Source organism: Suncus etruscus, chromosome 3 (assembly GCF_024139225.1).
Source record: "Suncus etruscus isolate mSunEtr1 chromosome 3, mSunEtr1.pri.cur, whole genome shotgun sequence".
NCBI classification, from domain to species: Eukaryota; Metazoa; Chordata; class Mammalia; order Eulipotyphla; family Soricidae; genus Suncus; species Suncus etruscus.
This window is the reverse complement of record NC_064850.1, coordinates 135,171,268-135,179,483: the sequence shown is the minus strand read 5'-3', so window position 1 is coordinate 135,179,483 and position 8,216 is coordinate 135,171,268. Positions and strand designations below refer to the sequence as shown.

Below are 8,216 nucleotides of genomic sequence, written 5' to 3'. Positions count from 1 at the left end.
AGAGCCGGAGTAACCCCTGAGCACTGCCAGTGTGACCCAAAAACCATTCTTTCCTTTACCTCTTCCAGTAATCAACAACCTAGAGCCAGGAAACAGTGTGCAACACAATTTCCTGGTCAAACCTGAGAAAGAACCACACCAGAATTTCTAAAACTGCCCAGAAAACCTAGTTCTTTGGGGGACCCAGTTCTCCACTACAGCAACAACAACAAAAAAGAAAATCAGTCCTGTCCTCTGTGTTTCCCAGTTTATTTCCTTTATTCCCACAGAAATGAAATTTGTAGTGAGGAAAAGAAAGGGAAACCAGAAACACATACAAGAGAGCAAGAAGACTTCTCCAGGGGGAGGAGAGACCATTCCCCAACCCAGTTGACTTTAGGGAGAGGCAATTTTTTGTGTAATCAATCTTTCCCTAACTCAGTATGGCATAACAGACTTCATTTTCTTATCCACTATGGCTTCCTCATTACATATGTAAATCCCACCTGGGCAGAAAGAACCTCTGATAGACTCTCTATCCCAATATTTTCTCCACTCATTGGGGTGGTCCTACTCTTTCCATAAAAACTGTAGATCTTTCTCTCTCCACATGGTGGAAAGGTTTCCCATACCTGTGTTTTATCTCTCCAGCCTGGTTTGGTTTATTTCCTGCAATGGTTCTGTTCCAGACCCTCTCCCCATTTACCCTCAGGATTGGGGCATGAGGAAATATCTACATCTGGCACTCAAACAGGGACCTCAACAATAGTGAGTGACGGTGGTACTCAGGACTTACTTCTTGTTCTAATTCTCAGGAATTAGTCCTGGAGATGTTTGGGGGACCATATGGTGGTTGTTTTTTTTTGTTTGTTTGTTTTTTTTGTTTTTTTTTTGTTTTTTTGGGCAACACCCGGCAGTGCTCAGGGGTTACTCCTGGCTGTCTGCTCAGAAATAGCTCCTGGCAGGCACGGGGAACCATATGGGACACTGGGATTTGAACCAACCACCTTTGGTCCTGGATCGGCTGCTTGCAAGGCAAACACCACTGTGCTATCTCTCCGGGCCCCGACCATATGGGATGTTCTAGACTGAACCCAGGTCAGCGACATACAAGGCAAGCATCCTACCTACTGTCCTATCTCTCCAACCCTCTGACTTGACTTTCTAACTTGATTGGTTTCTTGCTCAGGAATGACTTATTGCTGTTGTCAGTTTGTAGATGCAATAAACAAGAATGTAATTACCAGAAAAACAAACAAACAAAAAACAATAGTTGGACCAAGTGGATAATTCCTCTTTGAATAAGGGTAACCCCTCTTTGGATCAAGGCTACTATAGTGTCCAGGTTGTAGAATGAGGAACTTTGGCCTTTTTTAATGTCCCTTACCCCATTTTTCATGTCTTTTACAGGAGTGATAACAAGCCAAACTTTTTGAAAATCTTTCACATTAGAAAGTAAAAGTGCAGGGCCGGAGTATAGCATGGAGGTAAATGCAGAAGGTCAGTGGTTCAAATCTTGGTATCCCATATGGTCCCCGAGCCTTGCCAGAAGTTATTTCTGAGCATAGAGCCAGGAGTAACCCCTGAGAGCTGCTAAAAAAAAAAAAAAAAGAAAGAAAAGAAAAAAAAGAAAAAGAAAAAGAAAGAAAGAAAGTAAAAGTGCCTTCCCAGTGGTGATACATTCTCAAACTAAAAGTCACACAAAGGTCAGTAATTTTCCGCCCATCACCAGAATCAAACCAGAGAAATCCCCATCTGCAGTACTAATATATTAGATGAAATGGATGCTGAAGATAAGCTGACTACTGCCTCTTTGGACTCAGAGTCCAAAAGTGGCTCTGTAGGAATGGGGCATGACTAATTATCAACAGCCTCTTTACATGCTTTCTCCAAGTTCTCTGGGCTTGAAGTCCTCAGATCAGAGGGAGAAATTGGGGGTATAGGTATCTTCTTTCATATTCTTTTGGGATGGAGGGGCCACACCCAGCAGCACTCAGGAGTTAATCCTAACTCCTGGCTCTCTGCTCAGAAATTGCTCCTGACAGGCATGGGCGACCATATGGGATGCCGGGATTTGAACCAGTGTTCATCTTGGATTGGCTGCATGCAAGGCAAACACCCTACCACAGTGCCATCTCTCCTGCTCTCTCTGTGGATTCCAACCATCATTGGTCCTGAGTCAGACACTTACAAGGCAAATGCCCTACCACTATGCTATCTCTCCAGCCCCTTTTTGCATATTATTTTATATTCTTCTCAGGGCCATTTGTTTATGCTGAGGTATTCCCTCATAACATCTCTGAAGGAGAACCTGCCTTCTCATCAGATCTCATTTCCCAAGGGTTCCCTCTTACTTGCCTGCTTGCCTCTCTATCCATCTCTCTGCTTTTCTTTTTTCTACAGATACTCCTCGCTTAACGACCAAGTTCCTTTTCTTTTTTTTTTCTTTTTTTTTTTTTTTTGGTTTTTGGGCCACACCCGGTAATGCTCAGGGGTTATTCCTGGCTATGTGCTCAGAAGTTGTTCCTGGCTTGGGGGACCATATGGGACACCGGGGGATCGAACCGCGGTCCATCCAAGGCTAGCGCAGGCAAGGCAGGCACCTTACCTTTAGCGCCACCGCCCGGCCCCGACCAAGTTCCTTTTCAACCTCTTGGTCGTTAAGTGAGGAACTGCATGTACTGTATATGCATAGTACTTGACAATACAGTATTTTGAATAAGTAAAATAATGAGACAGATTAAACTGAAAATTTCCACTTGTTTTAATTTGCATAGGTTGTGTAATTTACATATAGTATTGCAATGTATTACTGAACATAAAGTTAGTAAAGTAGGTACATTAAAGCACCCAAAACCATAGTACTGTACTGTAGAGTATACAAGATGGAAAAGGATATTTAAAATAAAATAAAGTAACGGTGAAGAGATGGTCATAAGTGCGAGCGGTCCATCGCTAAACAGGTAGGTTGTTAAGCGAGGAGTATCTGTACTTTAGTGAGAAGCCTGGAATTACCACACTAATAAGAGCATGCAAAGAAAGCTACCACACACCCTTTTGGAGAAAGGAGGTGTCCGTGTACTCAGTTGGCTTTTCTGTGATGGTCCTCTGACATCCATCAGGTAACAAGTTTGGGGCTTGTTGTGACAATCTGCCCCTGGGGTGCTGGAATAACTTGTCTGACCAGTTACGGGATTAGAGCTTCCTGAAACAAAACATTTTTAGAACCAGGAGGCAACTGCTAGGACTTTCTGCTAGTTACTGAAGCTCCGCACCTGCAGCTAGAACAGATCTCAAAGGAGCTGACAGTAACAGCATGCAGTGCCAACTCTGCTCAGGGAGGACCTTAACTACTATTTTCAGAACATACAGCAGCATGGTTGGACCCCGTAGTAAACTTCCATGCACCTGACTTCTTAAGACTAGAACTCCTGGGGCCAGAGAGATAGCATGGAGATAAGGCATTTGCCTTTCATGCAGGTCATTGGTTTGAATCCCAGCATCCCATTCGGTCCCCCGAGCCTTCCAGGAGTGATTTCTGAGCATGGAGCCAGGAGTAACCCCTGAGCACTGCCGGGTGTGACCCCAAAAAAGAAAAAAAAAAGACGAACTCCTGAAATCCCAGAGAGATAGAACAGGGAAAGGGCACCTTGCATGCAGCTGACACCTGGTTTTACCCCTATGGTTTTTACCAAATATAGTTCTCTAAGCATTACCAGGAGGGATCCTTGAGTACGAAGCCAGTAGTAAGACTAAGGACTGCTGGGTGTGGCCTTGAAACCCAAACCCAAAAGCTACTTTCCCTGTCTCTATTACTACTACATTGTGTAATAAAATTCAGTTTGAGGGTTGAAGAGGATAGTAAAGATATAAGGCATTTGCTTTGCATGCAGTCCCCCTGGTTCAACCCCCACGATAGTTAGTTCCCTGAGCACCACAAAATATGGCCCAACACCCCTCATTCACACTACTTTACTTATGTCTTTTAGCTTGACACTCAACCTGAAGGCAAACCCATTGAGTTCAGTAACACAACCAGATGGTAGGGGACCATTTAAGTATCCGAAAAGTTAAGTTTTTCTGGGGAATCTGGGAAATCTCAGTGGTAGACCACTTGCCTTGTGGGTGTGAGGCTCTCTTTTTTTTGTTTGTTTGTTCCTTTTGTTTTTTTTTTGTTTTTTAGGTCACACCCATTTGATGCTCAGGGGTTACTCCTGGCTAAGCGCTCAGAAATCGCTCCTGGCTTTGGGGGACCATATGGGACGCTGGGGGATTGAACCGCGGTCCTTCCTTGGCTAGCGCTTGCAAGGCAGACACATTACCTCTAGTGCCACCTCGCTGGCCCCTGTGAGATACATCTCAAGTAGTCACCGCCTCACAAAGTGAGTGAGATCCGGCTGTATGTGATCCCTGAAACCAAGAAAAAGTGTGCGTTTAGTCTACATAGCACAACCTGGAATGCAACCCATTGAGCACTACAACCAAGAGTGTTCACAAGCACCACAGTAAAAAATGTGTGACCCCAGTGAACGGTGCAACTAAGAAATAAGTGTATGAGAGTGTGTACATGCTCTAGTCTTTACAAAAACAACAACAAACGAAAAATCAAAAAAGACATGTTTTGTGCGCAAAGTGGTGATGCTATTACTGTTCCACTGTATTGTGGACCTTGGGCAAGTATGAATGCTTATTGCCTTAGCATTGACTGAAGGTGGAATGGAGTATGAAGATGCATAAGCTCAGAAGACAAAAGTAACATGGAGATTTTAAGAACGAGCAACTTCTCTCTTTGGAGCAGTGTCTTGAAATGCAATTCTACCTCAAAGATACCAACTGTCATAAAAACCACTTGCTTTCAATAAAACAGGGATACTTGATGCCAGACTTGGAAAACTGAATTAGAGTTATAATTTCATTCATTGTACCAATTATTCAACAAGCTGACTTGGAAAATAAGTCTAATGAGAGCAGGCCACAAGCTTGACAGAAATGTAACCTCTGAGTTTGGGTTATTATTAGCCTATTGAGCAGTTAGCAAAAGATTCTTGCTAATGAGTTTTTTCAACATGTCTACCATTTATATCTACGGAATTTTCTTAAAATTATTTATTTTGAGTTATATCTTAAATCTATTCTCGAGTTTATCAATATAAATTTGGAAAGATTAAATATTAAAGCTACCCAGAATAATACTTGTATATTTTCAGCATCATACAGAATAAAAGTTCCATAAACTGATCCCTCTCTGAGGGTCACAGAGTTTATTTCTCCAGTCATTTAAAACATAGAGATTAGGGACTTTGAGCCTTTATTTATGCTTACCTCTTTTCCCCACATTTAGAGCAGTATACTACATCAATTTTGTACATGTACACACACACACTTACACACCACACATACATTGCTGTACTTAGGACTCTGAACTCCTGGCAGGTGCCAAAGGATCCTGTGTAATATTGAAAATCAAACTCAGGTTAATGCCTGAGTATTAGGCATTAGGTATTAATGCCTTAATACCTGTACTATCTGATATCTGTAATTTTTTTGTTTTTCTTTGTTTTGGGGCCACACCCAGTAATATTCAGGGGTCACTCCTGACTCTGTACTTAGAATCACTCCTGAAAGTGCATGGGGGATTCTGGTGATTGAACCCAGGTCATCAGCATTCAAGACAAGTGTCCTACTGACTTTACTATCACTCTGGTATGCTATAATTACTTTTTGAATCAGAATATTAAAATTATTTATTTATTTATTTTTGGTTTTTGGGCCATACTCAGTGATGCTCAGAGGTTACTCCTGGATATGAGCTCAGAAATCGCTTCAGCCTTGGGGGACCATATGGGACACCGGGGGATCGAACCACATCTGTTCTAGGCTAGCGCTCACAAGGCAGATGCCTTATGGCTTGTGACACCACTCCAACCCCAAAGAAATAAGATTTATTTATTATATTGTGGTGGGTGGGATGAGGTGGTGAGCAGAGACTGGGGACCAGCACCAAGTCTCTCAGGAGTGTGTACTATTTGTCCAGAGGCCCATGATTCAGGATGGACTTGACCCACAGCCATGGCCATAGTGGCCATCTGGAATGAGTCACTTCTCAGCCACCATGTTCTCAAACTCATCTGCGTTAAACTTCGTAAAGCCCAACTTCTTTGAGATGTGAATCTTCTGGCAACCAGGAAAATTGATCTTGGCCTGATGCAGAGCCTCAATCACATGTGTCTTGTTCTGCGATTTGATGTGGAAGGACATGATGACTTGACCTAGGTGGACTCTGGCCACTATGCCCTGGAGCTTTCCAAAGGTCTCTTGAAAAAGTATACTAAGGGCCCAGAGAGATAGCACAGCGGCGTTTGCCTTGCAAGCAGCCAATCCAGCACCAAAGGTGGTTGATTCAAATCCCGGTGTCCCATATGGTCCCCTGTGCCTGCCAGGAGCTATTTCTGAGCAGACAGCCAGGAGTAACCCCTGAGCACCGCCGGGTGTGGCCCAAAAACCAAAAAAAAAAAAAAAAAAAAAAAAGTATACTAAACAAAATACCATATTTTCCGGCGTATAAGACGACTTTTGAAACAAACAAACAAACAAAAAAAGTCAACCGAAAATCGGGGGTCGTCTTATACACCGAGTATATCCCGAAAAATGTTTCAATATGCCGCTAAAGGAAAAGTGTCTGAATATTGCCACAAAACGAATTTTCCAATTCGATCCTGCACCAATCACTGCAAGGCTGCTCGGACCGCCTCTCTAACTCAGCCAATCCAAGCAGACTTTTTTTTTTTTTTTGGTTTTTGGGCCACACCCGGCGGTGCTCAGGGGTTACTCCTGGCTGTCTGCTCAGAAATAGCTCCTGGCAGGCATGGGGGACCATATGGGACACCGGGATTCGAACCAACCACCTTTGGTCCTGGATCGGCTGCTTGCAAGGCAAACACCACTGTGCTATCTCTCCAGGCTCCCAAGCAGGCTTTTGATGCATGCAAATTGACAATGTTCTGGACCCGAATCTACACTGTCAAAAGCCTGCTCAGATTGGCCAGAGTCAGAGAGGAAGTCTGTTACAGTATAACCTTTGAACCTTTGCTTGTTGTGGTTGGCTTACTGTGGTACATACAGTTGCAGCACAGGAACGTTCTGTCTGATACAGCGAATATAGGCCTAAACCTATGTTTTTTTTTGGTTTTTTTTTGGTTTTTTTTTTGGTTTTTGGTTTTTGGGTCACACCCGGCAGTGCTCAGGGGTTATTCCTGGCTCCAGGCTCAGAAATTGCTCCTGGCAGGCACGGGGGACCATATGGGCGCCGGGATTCGAACCGATGACCTCCTGCATGAAAGGCAAACGCCTTACTTCCATGCTATCTCTCCGGCCCTAAACCTATGTTTTAACTGCAAAATTAAGGGGTCGTCTTATACGCCCGGTCATCTTATACGCCGGCAAATATGGTACCTGTTTGGAGCATGTTGGCCCCAGCACACTACAGCTTCTTGTTGATATGAATAACATGGAAGGGATGGAATCACACTGGGTTACGAAAACCGTCCTTGCCACAGCTTTTCACCACGTTGGTACAGATCCAGGCAGCCTCTAGCTTCTGAAGAGAGTTGTTCATACTCATCGGACTCCATATGTCCAGAAAGTGGGAACTCATCCACTTTGGTCTTCTTCCATCTCAGGTCAAAGATGCAAATCTTAGCATCAGGGACACCACAACAGAAACAAGACTTCGGTATGGCTTGTTCTTATAGTTAGGATAACATTGGGTGGGTTGGCGGCCCATGGCAACACCATGGGTCTTCAGTGGCATGCTGACAGGAAAGAGTTAAAATGTTTTTTAAATATCTTTTTTTAATTATAACATCATAATTTACTAAGTTGTTTATAATACAGTTGTTCAAGCATTCAATGTTCCAATACCAATACCACAACAGTGTGACCTTCCTTCCATCAAAGTCTCCAGTTTCCCACCCACCACCTCCATCTGCTCCCTTGAAGGAACAAACAAATTTACTTCATATTATTTGTTTATAACACAAAGGCAAATGGAATTAGATAAATAAAAGTAAATTTGTGCTGGGGCCGGGGAAATCGCATGGAGGTAGGATATTTGCCTTGCATGCAGAAGGAGGGTGGTTCAAATCTGGGCATCCCATATAGACCCCAAGCCTGCCAGGAGCAATGTCTGAACATAGAGCCAAAAGTAACCCCTGAGTGCTGCCGGGTGTGACCCAAAA

At 43.5% G+C, this 8,216-nt stretch overlaps 1 pseudogene; it reads right to left on the bottom strand.

Annotated features, from left to right (window-relative positions):
- Window positions 1-6,001: 6,001 nt before the first annotated feature.
- On the bottom strand, window positions 6,002-7,762 carry LOC126003792 (60S ribosomal protein L10-like; annotated as a pseudogene).
- Window positions 7,763-8,216: the final 454 nt, after the last annotated feature.